The 14,753-nt window shown below is 29.0% G+C and overlaps 1 protein-coding gene across 4 annotated transcripts in view; it reads right to left on the minus strand.

Annotated features, from left to right (window-relative positions):
- The window catches only part of LOC129958747 (ubiquitin-conjugating enzyme E2Q-like protein 1), a 70,215-nt gene that overhangs the window by 10,664 nt on the left and 44,798 nt on the right, over nt 1-14,753 (minus strand). The window lies entirely within an intron of this gene.

Below are 14,753 nucleotides of genomic sequence, written 5' to 3' on the forward strand. Positions count from 1 at the left end.
CGTAAATCAAAACTTTAGACTATGGTCCTAATTTTGAGTACGACCTCCTAGATAACACACAACTTTAATAATAATTCTGCAATTGATTAAAAAAATGTTAATATTTTTACGAAAATTAATAAACAGTTTTAAAACAATTATGTAGAACATGCTGTAAAACATTATGTAGGCAACAGTATTTCAAACAATTATTTTAATAATAAAGAGTTTTGAACCCAATTTTGTAGTAAGTAAAAACATTTCATTCATAAGGGCATTAAATCCATAAATTGAATTTTAAAACCAAATGAACTAAAAAGCCCCTACACATTGATTTTATAAGTACAAAAGAAAAAAAGTTTGAAAATCGACATTATTTTCTTCGATATATCCCCTACAAAACATTCTTTTCTTTCCGATTCTTATTCGCTCTATTCTGGCTCGACAGAAAGTAAACAAACTTCAACAACAGCAGTAAATATTTCGCAGAAATATGAAAAAGCTCTTTCGCAAAACCGAAATATGCAATTCCACCTGTGTGAGGAATCCAATCTAATACCGGATGCAAAATCATCTCTAGTCGCTATTTGCGGAACACTCCAATCAGGAATGAAGCCATAGAAATTGGTCCATAAATCTATCGACCCTTCAAAACGTGACGTACCAATCGATCGACAATTGTTCTGGAATGAAAGAAAGCAGAGCCTCGACCAAGACTTGTTCAAGAACTGGCAGAATTTTGGGAATGAATTTTCGACAAAAGAAAACTCTTCAAAATATCGGCATCAAATTGTAATAAATAATGTGTAGGGGCTTGAAATATTTACATATGCTTACGTTTTTTAAATCAATAAATGAGGAATAAAAGTTTTTTTAATAAATAATTTTGATAATTTTTTTTTTTCATTGTATGACATAAAATCATTGAAATTAGCATTCTGATATTAATGTGGGATCACCACAGGAAATGGTGCAAGTTTTATTGAATTTAAATCTGTAATACAATCATGGCGTAAATTTCGGACCATTTACAATTGAAATAACGATTACTTCCTGACACTCCGATATCGTTGAACTAATAATGAACTTGTTGAAATGTTTTTAAAAAACTTCTTCTGGATGTGAAAAAAAAATTCCCTTACCTTCAATAGAATGTACAGAAAATTAAAAAATTTAATACTTTAAACGTAATATGAGCATGTTATAATCATTTGCTATTAGTGAAATTTGTGTAAAAGCGATTTATGTCAGAATCATGTAAAAAAGAAAACAATGAAGTATTAAATTTGAATTTTAAAAAATACATAAGTGTATACAGGCATAAAGAATAAAAATTAACAAATGAAGTATATTCATAAATAAAAGCATGTTTAAATAAATGCATTAATTCAGTAAATTTTTTCAAAATATTTTACATCCGGATTTTATTGTATTATAAATATTAATATTTCAGTTAGAAGAAGGATCCTTTAAAACTTTCGAGATCTCAAATTTGTCTTCAGAGGCCATTGCTGGTGAGCAATAAATTTTAATTTTAAATTCTTTTTAAATGCAAGCATAAAAATGCAAATAGTGATTATTTAACTACTTGCGGTGGAAAGACGTGCCACGCACGTCAAGGTGCTTTTGTCACAAAATCGCCAACGACGTGCTACACATGTCAGCAGCCAATCGACAGAGAAATTAAAATGATGTTCGGAACCCTTCAATTGAGATTGTTTGCCGGAACACAATTTACAGGAAAATCTAAATTTAATTCATGCAGAATATATAAATCTTTTTTCGATTTCTATATGTATCGAATACTTTGTGTGAGTTACAGTGGACTGTTTTGGCACGCGCAATTGTGAATTTCTTGCCACCGCAAGTGATTAATGAAAGCACTAAATTTTTGGAAAGTATTTGTTAAAAATGAAGTAATTTTCGCCAAACCTAATAGAAATCAAATTCCTGTGTGTAATTTATAGATCAATAAAAATGATAAATAAATGAAAATTTAATACAAGATTGTTAGCTATTTTACTCGGAGATAAGCAAATGTTATCAATTCTCGGCATAGCAATTGGCATTTGTTTATCATATTCAAATAAGCATAAAGAAATCGCATCCTAGGATTACTCCAGCCATCACAGTAGAAGAGAATGTTACTGAATTTTTACTATTGCTCTATAATTACTATTACAATTAATCTATGCAATTTTTGTTTGAAACGACCACAGGGTATTGAAAACAGTAAAAAAAATAGTTATGGAGAGTATAATAAAGTAAAAATAGAGTGTTCCGCTCTTGAAATTTTTATATAAGTGTAAGGATAAGAATATTTTTACAAAAGAATGTCGCTTATAATATAAGGTAAAAAAAAAAAAAATCTAGGTGTAATTTCAGCCAAATGGCATCCATTAAAATCTTCCAAACAGTATTCAAAATTTCTTTTCTATTGACGCTTTATCCTTTTTTTTTTTATTATTATTATCATTATATTCAATATGCGCAACTTAATTGTTTTCCGGACATGGCATTTGATTGAAATGAATGGAGAAAAAAATTTTAAGCGCAACTTTATTTTCGAAAAAAATTATCTTTTCAATATCAATTTTATTATTATTATTTTATTTTTTATTTATTTTATTTTTTATTTTATTTAATTATCTATTTATTTTTATTTTATTTAATTATCTATTTATTTTTATTTTTTATTTTATATTTCATTTCATTTATTTATTTTTTATTATTTATTTATTTTGATTTCCACAATTTTCGAAAACTGATTTGCGACTCTAGCGTCAATAGTTTGCACACAAATGAATGATTTTTTATTATTATTATTATTATTATTTTCTAACTAGGTGAGGTAGCATCACAGGCTGATGAATTGTGCAAACATTTGATACAGATGTACTATTTTAGCTTAAAAGCCAAGTGTCTAATTTCAATCATCTTGCTCATAATATATGTATGCTATTGTCTTAAAGTACAAGCTTACTGATTGAAGTAATTTTTTTAATTATTTCTTCTTATAATGATCTAAAAGATCAAAATTCATTAAAATCTGAGATCAAATGTTGTGATGTTTACAATAATTTCCATATAAATATTTCATATATGGGCAAGTAAAAAACGATTATATTTATTTAAAAATGATTCTGCAAATTGATCGATTAATACCAAAATTCTAATTCTAAAAATTCAGTAAATACTAAAAATAAAGCTCGGGGTCGTGACTAAAAGAAATCCTGTTTTAAGAAAAATATAAGTAAAAATTTCCTCTGGCCCAAAGCATCCAGCTACACAACAGGGCAGGTCGAAAAACAACCCCTCCCAAAATAAAATATAAATAAAACGCTGAGGGAGGAATGTGTACTGGCAAGTTGGAGGGAACATTATACAAATACCACAAAAGAGGCGATTTCAAACAGGCACTAACAAACCTGGTTTTCATAGAAACGTTTACAGAGATTATTTGTGTTTTTTAAAAAAGTTTTATTATATAAAGAAATTAGTTTGATTATAAAATAAAAATAATAAAGTTATTTATCGTTAAAATATTGCATGCGTGAAATAAAAGCTGAAGATGCAATTTCTTATGATATGAAGTAAAAATAAATATCCAAAAATTTTTAAAAATTTTCATAAACTGCTCTAATTAAAAATATTGTTTAAAAACTGTTTAGAAAATAAAATGTAAATCCAACTTATTCGTTTCCAAAAAATTTTTCTATAACATTGAACAGTATGCTTTTTAGTTTCTCATTATTATCCATGGAACTTTATGAATAAATATAAGGAGAATAGAAAAATAAAATAATTTAATTTTTAAAAAAAACAATAACTCATGAATTGATAATATAAAATATAGAAGTATTTTTAATAATTAGAAAAATATATCAAAAATATTTTTTCTGATTTTTATTTTTACTGATTTATTTTTACTTATTATTTACTGATTTATTTTTACTTATTATTTACTGATTTATTTTTACTTATTATTTACTGATTATTTTTTGATTTTATTTTTACTGATTACTTTCTGATTTATATTTTTTACTGATTTATAAATTATTTTTAAAAAACGCTTAGAAATAATATGTGATTCACCCAAGTAGCTAAAATATATTTATTAAAATAACATGATTTTGTTAAGTTAATAATAAGAATTGCCCCATTTAAATTAGGCTTATTTCTAAGTAAGGACTTTTTTTTAAGGAAAGACAGTTTTGACTCACAAGACAAAACGCGAATGAAGTATATACGCACCATAGCACTATGTCTAGGTAGACGATCATCAAATTCCAAGCTAGGTGTAATAATACACTTATACTGATTCTTTTCCCGCTTCGCTTTGTAATATGATTTATTTATCGTTTGCCGGTATCTTTACCCCAGCGTCTGCAGTATAGATCAACATAAATCTTTTTCTGATGGATCAATGGTGGGGTAGTAACAGAGTGGAAATGGAATGATTCGGTATTCATTTTGAACCAATGGCGTGAGCAGAAATTATTGTATTATATAACAATCAATAACAGAAAACCTATGAAGTGATGAGGCGTAACACACAAATAAAATATGTTGCAGTTACAAGAAAAAAAAAAATGCGCATATGCCATATCCGACTCTAAGGAATGAATGCAAGAGACTAGTGTTAAAAAAAAGCACCTTAGCTAAGAATATCAAGCATTTTTACTTTTATCGAAATTGATTCATTTTAAGGAATGAATAATCAGCTACACGCATCTTTACAGCTGTGTAAGAGGCAAAAAAAAAAAAAAAAAAAAGACGGGAATTTTCTTTAAAATTTGCAAATAGTTCTTTCAAGACAATGAAAATTTATATCTGAAAGGATTTGCGGTTTGATTAATTTTTGACACTAATATGTTGAAAGAACTACATGATATTTCCTTTAAAATATTTATATGCTTTACTCAGAAGTTCATTTTCGCATTCCCATCAAGTAATTTTAAAAATATATATTTAGTGCATCAAAAACGTAATCTCGCCTTTTAAAAGCAAGCATTTTTAAGATTTCCTATAGTAAAGCAAAGCCATAATTTTATTTTTTAAACTTATATAAGGCTTACATTGTAATCTATTTAAGCTATTAATTGATTTAATTTAGCATGAAAGGTTAGAAGTTTTTTATTAAAACAATGTATCCATATAAAAACGGTTATTAACGATTAAAAGAAGCCATAAAAAGTTGACATGATTTACTTCGTGCGACCATACTTTAATTCTTTCATACTATCTATTTCTTAAACAAATACAAACGGCAACTTTTTAAATGTGTACATTTTTGGCACACATTAATTTTTCTCAATGCGTTTTGAAGCTCATTTTTTTAAAAATAGAAGTTAACATGATATTTAGTAAAGAAAAAAAAACTTTTTTTACATGCTGTCAGCTTAGCTGTTCTTTATCTTAATTTAATATCATTTTTCGTATTTTCTTAACAAAATTAATCTCATTATCAACATTTTTCAGAGACAGAAGATTTTTTTATAACTAATGGCAAGCAGAAAACTTAAGAATAAATGAAAAGAATATAAAAAAACCCCGCTAACAATCAGTTAATTGAATAAGTAAACAAATTAATGTTCACTTAGTTTAACATATTTAAAAGCTCATCGACATTTGCTTTATAAAAATATTCATGAAAATACAATTCATATACATGCGAATCCTTTATTTTTATTAACTTATTTAAAATGTTATCTTGCAATTTTGTAAAGGTATTCTTGTATTTTAAAAATCACATTTGAGAGCAGAACAGTAAGCAAAACGTTACTTTTTTTTTCATTTTTGCAAACTCATTTCTAAAGTCATTGAAGTTACAAGGCTAAAATTATTATATTATTACTAATTATGTATTAGTTCATTTCATAAATTGCCGGAGATTTTGAAAATAAAAAACAGCAATCTTCAAATTTAACGGCTGGTAATCCATAAAATCATCTCTGTTTCTAGATCTCTGAGAACGAAAAAGAATTGTTTAAAAAGTCTCAACATTAACATCATTTAAAAGACTCCAAGTTTTTATATTTCTAAAATAAAAGATTATTTTGTAAAAAAAAAAAAGTATTAAGCACTGACGTCATTCCTGTCCACAGGTCTCAACTTTCTTCTCAAAAAGCAAGCAAAACCTTCAAATGGATCAATAATTTCTAATAGAACCACCTACGCTTAAGCAATTTCTGGCGGAAGAAGGTTCTGATAAATGAAAAAGAATGCCCTGAAGTTAATGAAAATCTTAAGCTTTCGCGTTCCTGAATCAATAAAATATCACTCTTCTGTGTGTATAAAAGAAGAGGATTGGAGAGAATTTTCCAGTTGATGTGGGTAACAATTCGTTCAACTACGATTCTATAAAACTGTGGAAATCTTTACAGAAAATACGACATCTGCTAGGAAGAGTTTATTATTTTTTATTGATAAACTAGCTGCTTATGTTAAGGCAGAAACTTGTTCGTTTTTTCTTAAATTTATATTCAAGCAATAGTTTTTATCAACTCAGGATTGCTTTTATTTATTACCTCTTCCATCAAGTTCTCTATTCCTTCAGAGAAATGAAGCTTTAATTGATTATAAATTTTTAAAAATTACTTTTATAAAATTTATTCGATCTTTTTGAAATAAATTATTCAAGTCAAAATTATTTTTAATGCACTTTGCATAAAAATTTTTAATTATCTAAAGGAAGACAACAGGAAAATGTTAGCATCCCTATAATATTGTTTGAAAATCTTTGTGTACTTTCACAAATATAACTTAAAAAGTTAAACAGTTTAGTTTTATACATTCGGGTCTATTAGAGAATTAATTAAAATTATCCGTAAATCATCCAGACTTTGAAATTTTGATTGTTAATGCAAGTTGATGATGGAGAATCGTTGCTTCTTTACATTTTAGGAATAATCATATCTCCACATTTATTGAATTCTTGGATTTTATTCGTGACCTTTTCCTGTTTGACACCATAGGATAAAGCACGTCGACGTACTTACATAAAATATGCCCAGGGCAGCCTTGCAGGACTATAAGTATAGGATAAAAATTGCAAAAATTGTTGGAATAAAGGAGGATTCTTCAGTTTAATAGAGCGACTTCATCTTTTGTTCGGTGAAAAAAATCGATAAAAGCCGTTATTGGATAAAAAGGGAATTTTTCGCATATTTCGAGATTTCTTTTGGAACTTCTTTCTTTCTCTTGATTTTATTTTAAGCGGAAATGGGAAAAGAGCAGTCACGCCTGTCGTGAATAGACATCCCTGCCAATATATTCGTCATTATTATATTTTGGATTAGAGTATATTGGAAAGCGTTTTTTTTTTTTTTTTTTTTTTTTTAAGAATGGCAGAAATCGTTTTCCTCCGGACAAGAAGATTATTTCTTACGAAAACTTTAGAACAGAGAACTAGACAGCGGAGAACTGAGCAAGAAAAATGCGACTCATGTTTCACACAAATTTAGAATCTTTCCATTTCGTTTGCAAGAAACTTGATTTCTGGTCATGCTGAAATATACATAGAATGTTCTTAAGAGACTACATGATGCTCCCTTTCATATAGTGTAGAACTACGATGGCCGAAATGATAGATTCCAAGATTTTTCGAGGAAATTTCACTGCACTTCAAAAATGTATTTCCCCGAGAATAACCTAGCAAGAAAATGACGTTCAAGATTATTTTTCAGGATAAATAATATAATTTTTATCATAATTTATATTTTGGATCAGGCGAATGCATTTATTACATCCGATCTAGCATCAAGTGTCCATTAAGCCAAACGTAATATAGATAAATAGTATTCATTACTCCAAGTCAAGAAATCTTTTAAATTATTACTAAACTACCCATTTTTAATAGAAGAAATTTGTATATGAACTAATATTAGACTGTTGAATTCAAAAAAAAAATCATATACTTCACTTGTAGATAAAATTAATAATATTCGGTCTAAAATTCAGCAATATGTATAAAGGAGGTTTTAAAAACAATCAATAAATAAAAAATCTGCATATTATATAATTGGCTTAAAGTTGCATGGACTAGTTGTGATATGGTTAAAAGTATAAACCTAATTTGAAACTATTCTACAGTTTTATAATTAACCTGGTTCATGGGAAAATAAGGGTGTTCTTTATAATAAGTCAATTTGTTTCAATTACCAACGATAAGGATAAGACAACACTTCTTTAAGATTTTTAACTTTAATAAAAACTAAAAAGCAGAGAACTACAAATTATCATATGCGCCGCTAAATTCTATAGGTTAAATCCTACAAACACTGCGACCGGTTCATTCACAAAATCTCATCTATTAGGAGGAGAGTTTAATTGAAATCATGTTCTCTATCCTTTTCGAGTCATCGGAAAAACATATTTGTTCTCTTTTTCCAGCTCCCAAGTGAAACACCCTCTCATCACTCAATAACAATCAATCTAATCATCACACATACGGTGATACAAAAGGAGCGGGATAAAGCAATCTGAAAGCTGGTTAAGAAATCCCACAGATTAGCTATGCAAGGGGAGAAAAAAGATTAATAGCTTGGTGAGATAAAGAAATATTAAAATGTGTGCAAAGAATGAAAAAATTGTTGGCATGGTATCTGCACTACCTGTAAGGAAAAAAGTTGTCATTTAATTAAAGTAAATCATTAATACACATCTTTCATAAAATAGTAAGTGGTTGAATCAAATATCTGCCCGTATTCTGTGTTTAAAATATTCGCATTACCTGTAAAAAATAAAATTATCATCAACACATGCAGTTATCTCAGCCACAGTTCTTGGATAATTTTTCTTGGCAAAGAATTCATTTATTATTGTTTTTACTGTCGGCAAGTAGCCAACATGAAACACAAAGCGACGATCGTGGTTAGTGATAAAGTAAATTACGTGTCTTATCACTAAAAAGCTCTCGGATTAATTTGTTTCTTATGCTATTCTTTAAAAGTTATCTCAGAAACTGTCATCTTTTCCGACGACTTTCACTTCCATTTCTAATAAAGTGAAGAATCTTTTATTAAAACATAAATATCACCAACAAAGATTTAAAAAAAATGAGAAGTCTTTATAATTTTCACCTTCATGTTCTGTAGGAGAGAGAGAGATTAACACCTTCGCTAAAATTCTGTTTTCGAGATTTTCTTTTGTCAAAATAATTACAGAGTTTAGAACAAGCCTTTTTTTAAAAAAAACACAGCATAAGACATTAAGTGTTTTAAGTACTTGTTTTTGAAAAGCTTCAAATTAATTTACATTCTATTAGCTACGTATTTACATTTAAAATGCATAAAAAATTATGTGCTGTAGTCAACAAATTACTTACGTGAAATGTTGCAACAGGATTTTATAATCAGAAAAAAAAAAAAAAGATAACTTCAGATGAAGCTCTTATATGAACATTTACAAATCTACAATTAATTTGTGAATTAAACATTTTCCTAGCTGAACATTTAAAGTTAGAGCAGTTGTATACATTATATCAAAACGAATCACTGGATTTAAATGTTTACCAGTAAAACCGTGATAGCAAAAGATACCTTAAAATGGTTACTCTGATTTTTTGTAGCGAAGTTTTTCAGAAACGTGTAACAATATTAATAATTTAGGATAAAATTTAAAGACCAAAACGACCTTAATAAAACTTTGGAGATTTTAAATGCGTCAGAATGCAAGTTACAATGAAGAAGAAATTAAGTAAACAGAATGAAAACTCGTAATTTCATTAGAGCAATGAAGACGTAAGTATGCCGGCCTCCTGGCTTAAGGGTAGCGCGTCTTCCTCGTGATATGGGCGTCCCTAGCTCGGGCATGGCTGTTCTTCACAATCTGTTCTATCTGTGAGGTGTGTGTGAAAGAGCCCCCCAGTAAAACGGGGTTGTACAAGCGAGAGTGGGATTGTCATCTTCATATGGGCTAGAAGTCAGACTTCTGCCCTAGGGTGTTCAGGGGTCTTTGCCCTCAGAAGATACTGCACCCCTTTTCCGCGGTAACGCGGATACGACATCATCATCAAGATAGAACTACACATTTAGAAAAGTATGTGGAAGTAAAAATTATAAAATATTATTCAGAAGTCGTATTTCTTAAAATTATACTTTCATTCATCTTTTTACTTTCACGTATGCAAATTATACAAAAAGAAAATAGTATAATCGTCAAAAAATTCGAATTGGGATTTCAAGAAATCTTCTCATTTCAAACTTCCTTGAGTCCCAAAAATTCGTTTTTAAAATTATGTCTGGCTATGAGCAAGACACTCGAAAATGCATTGAGCTAGACAAATGAAATTCGGTATAGGGTCTTTACACCAAATTTGAAGATTTCTATCAAACTCTAAACGAAATCCATGATGAAGAAATCTTTCTGTCCGGCTGTCTGAGTACCTGTGAACAAGATAACTACAAAACGTAAAGGCCTAGAAAGATAAAATTTAATACACTTGCTCAGCATCTATAACGCAGACATGTATCAAATTTTAAACAAAATCCGTCAAATGATCAATGGTCTGTCGGTTTGTATTTGTGCATGCATTTAAAATGCGATAATTCAGAATCTTCACAACTCAGGTAAATGAATTTTGGCAGTGATCTTGTTAATATAAATGTAATCCCATGCCAAATTTTGTTTTCAGTCGATCAGAAAAAAAATGTCAAAATTCATATTCGATTTTCTGGTACTTTGGTGTAAACTGCATGCGAGCGATTAACTGTCAGAAAATCGCCAAAGATCGCACACGAGTTTCAATAAAAACACCAAAGATCGACCTGTCGTAACTATTGTTTGCCAATGGCATGTAGCTAATGAACAAATACTACATTCTTCTTCAAAAAGTAAAATTCTTATTCGATAAACTCAGAAAATAAAAATCTGAGCACTCGTGGCGTTTCTGCCCTTACCTAAGATTCTCAATTTTATGTGGGAATGGGGGAAGAGGACAACATTTTTATTACACAGTATGCGAGCAAGTTTAGGGAAGAATACTCTCACTGGATTTATATAGCTTTTTATTCATTTATTGTTGCTCTGAATTCTGCTAACTGTACGTTGAATTCTGCTAACACGTTGGTTTATTGTTGTCTATTCCATTCCTTGTCAATGGCAATTTAATTGGATTTAGGGCAATAAAAACAAAGTATGTTCATTAAAATAATCCCGCAGATGGTCCTGATATATCTTAAAGTAATTGACACACACACACACACACACATATATATATATGTGTGTGTGTGTGTGTGTGTGTGCGTATGTATGTATATAAACAGTGGGACGACAGCCCATGTGGGCCAAGGCCTACAGTACCCATATCTGCTTTCTTGACCTTGGACCCTGGGGTACAAGACATATGTCCCGGTTAGGTGGTCAGCATAACGCGGAACCCCCAGTGTTTAGTTCCTAAGCATGGAGATAAAAAAAAAATGACGCTTTTTTGTTACATATAGAAAAGAGATAGACTTTCTAGGGCTGTTCTAAGAAGAATAAGAAAGGAGAAAATCGACTCCATTAAGTCGAAAGATAGCGTTTCCGATTGAAGCAACTGGAAAGCTCTATTTAGCAGCAAATCAAATTCCGAAAATATAATGAATAATATATATAAGGACCATAAATGTGTAAGCACATTTGTAAATGATGCCAGGATGCCAGATAACAAAGATTCTGATATATATATATATATATATATATATATATATATATATATATATAGAAATCGAAAATCTTAGAAAAATATGATCTGAAACACTGATTATTATATCTGTTCATGTAGAGAATGTCACTTGACTCTATAAATTATGAGTCAGTTTCATTAAAGTCATTTTTCGGGGACTATTTTTGGAACTGACCTCGTGATTATAGATCTTGTCCAGAGGATGGTACGAACCTTCTGTTCCAAACTTTCCTGCACATTTATAGGAGGATGTTTGACAACGATGGATTTAACGCATGCAATATCTATAAAAACACGAAACTTTTTCAGAAGCGGGATTCCGCCACTTGGCCACCACGGATTTCTGTCTATTCAGAAGTTAGCTTATTACGATTTTTGCACTTGGTATATCCTCTGAAGATCAATTAGCAACGCTAATAAATGGATCCTTGTCCATATAAAATCACAAAAGAATTCGTATAACTTCCTCTGTAAGGCGTTTTCAATGAAAAGAACCATTACTACCGGTTCAGTATCAGAGCTGAAATTTTTTCAAATCATTTTTCTTTGAAAGAGGTATAAATAGCTCTCCTCGTCTTTTAAAATTATATTGGGAAAGAATTCTGTTAAGAAATGATGGATGTTCTATAAAAGGAGAAAATAGAATATATATATATATCTTCTTTCACAACCTTTTTTCTTTCGACCCCTTCTGCTCTGTCTTACGCGTGTGATGCAATGAGTTCCAGTGGAGCTTGAAATATACAGATGGAGGCAATCTACTGGAAAGTGAAAAAGCTACCCAAACGAATGTGATAATATCGTTACACAGTTCTACTACCAGTCTTTTCTTTCTTTCTTTTATTCTGTTTTCTCTACGTGTTTCTTTGTAAGTTTTATTTTTAGGTGGTATTTCGGACAAAATGCTTTCCCCCTATCTTTATCGTCAACCTTTATCATTTTATTAGTTCATCTATCCTAATAAATGCGTCAAGAAAAGAAGGAAACTGAAAGTTTACGGACCCCTTATTTTTATCTTTAAAAAGAGAACGGGACGGAAGTAAATTATTTTACTCACGTCCGGAAAAGTTTTCAAACTGTTAATACCGAACTGCTTTGATGTTTTCCGAGAATCCAGTTTCATCACTTGTTGAGGGAAAGAAAGGAAACATAGAACACAGACACAAAAGGAAATTGCATCAGTTCTCGATTGCATTTAATAATGTTTTCTTGCATATTCATGAATCTTTCCAGCTAATCGTTATGTATGAAGCATATCTATATATAAATAATAATAAAAACACTTTTTTATAATAACCTTTTGATTAGATAAAGAGCATTTTAATATATATGAATATACTATATACCTTTTTCTAAGAATTCATAGCTATATAAGATTAAAAACGTCAGAAGAAATGACTATTATTTACAATCTACAATCCACACTGTGATGCAAATTGAATCAAAATGGTCACACAATTTCTTCTATTTCAGTTCTTTTTTTTTTTTTTTTTTTTTTTTTTTTTTCGTAATTACTTCTAGTGTCGAAGCTTTCAAAACACAAAACCCTGAAAAAATGTTTTTCATTCAACATGGTACAAAATTGGAATGATTTATATTTGTTACAAATGCCTATTAGTTTTGGAATCCCTTGCGCATTTTTAAGGGGCTGGTGCATTTCTTTTAATTTCTGAATAAGACGTCATGAAGTCAGATATTAAGCATGACCGAGACACTATGGAAATGCAGCAGCTCTAAATTTGTCAGTGTATAAATATAATTACTGATTGATGGTGAAGGTTAAATCCCTCAATAATTTAACGCAGTTTTCTTTCTGAAACCTTCAATTTTCTGGGGAAATGCAAGGAAGAAACACTAAGACTATATTCATGCAGGGAAAAAGAACGTTCCAGAAAGTACTGCGTTTTAACTCCATTTCAATTCTTGCAGCAGGAACTCGATGTAAGAAAGGCATCCGTTTATAAGACACGGTTTATAATAAAAAGAAAGATCTGCTGTAAATCCAAAATAATATAACATTTTAAGCATCTTGCCATTGAGGAAGAATTTTTTGAGATCCTAAAATGTAATAATAACTAAAGGATGAGTGATAATTAATGATTAAAATTAATTTAAAAATTGAGCCATAAAAATTTACTCGTAGTTACTTACTTTAGTTGAATTTATTTTAGATAAATACGACAATCAATATACATGTATTTATTTTAACATTACATTTTCATAATTTTTTGTTTTGTTCAGCCACAGTTGCATATGTTTTATAAACAAGAAAAAGTATGAAAACTGGGAAATGAATTTAACAGAATTCGTTTTAAAATCAAATTTTTAATGAATTAGTAATTAATAATTATCTATTACAATTACTTTGATTAAATTTGACTAAATGAAATTAAAAATTAATTAATAACTAAATTACTTAAAAGAATTTAAATATAAAATGCTTTTAAAGGCTTGATATAATGTAAAAACATTCACAATAAGAAAAGATCTATATGTTTTTATAAGACCATTTGTATATTAAATATTCATTAAAAATTATGAGTGTTTTTTTTAAAATTTTATTAAGCAATTTCTTGGTAAAACTTTACATAAGAGAAGTAAAAGTTTTAGTCCCTTTTGCAGTTTCTTATCATTTCATTTACAATCGAAGGAAGTGTGTTTTTTACATTTCATAAATTTAATTATTTTTTTAAATTTTAGGAATGCAAATAATCTTGATAATATGTGACAATGGATTATCCTCATTTTTTTTTAAATGTGTTTATTTTTTCTTTCAAATATTCAAATTTTATAATCATGACATACAGGAAAACAATGGTACATTGAAATTTATGATAAATTAATAGAATCCTGATTTAACAGATCCCTTTCCACCACTGAGGTTATATGATATGAATAGATATTTGATTGTGACTTCACTTTAGTTGAATTTATTGAAAAAGCATTCTTAAAAACAAGTTTTTCAGACAGTATGATCTAATAAACTTAGACATTTCTCATATTGATAGTAATAGAAAGTGTATTAGAAAATAAGTATAATCATTAGTGTGTAATATAAAATAATAGTTTAGATTCATTGAAAAGTTCAACGTATTTAAAAATCCAA

Source organism: Argiope bruennichi, chromosome X1 (genome assembly GCF_947563725.1).
Source record: "Argiope bruennichi chromosome X1, qqArgBrue1.1, whole genome shotgun sequence".
Classification (NCBI taxonomy): Eukaryota; Metazoa; Arthropoda; class Arachnida; order Araneae; family Araneidae; genus Argiope; species Argiope bruennichi.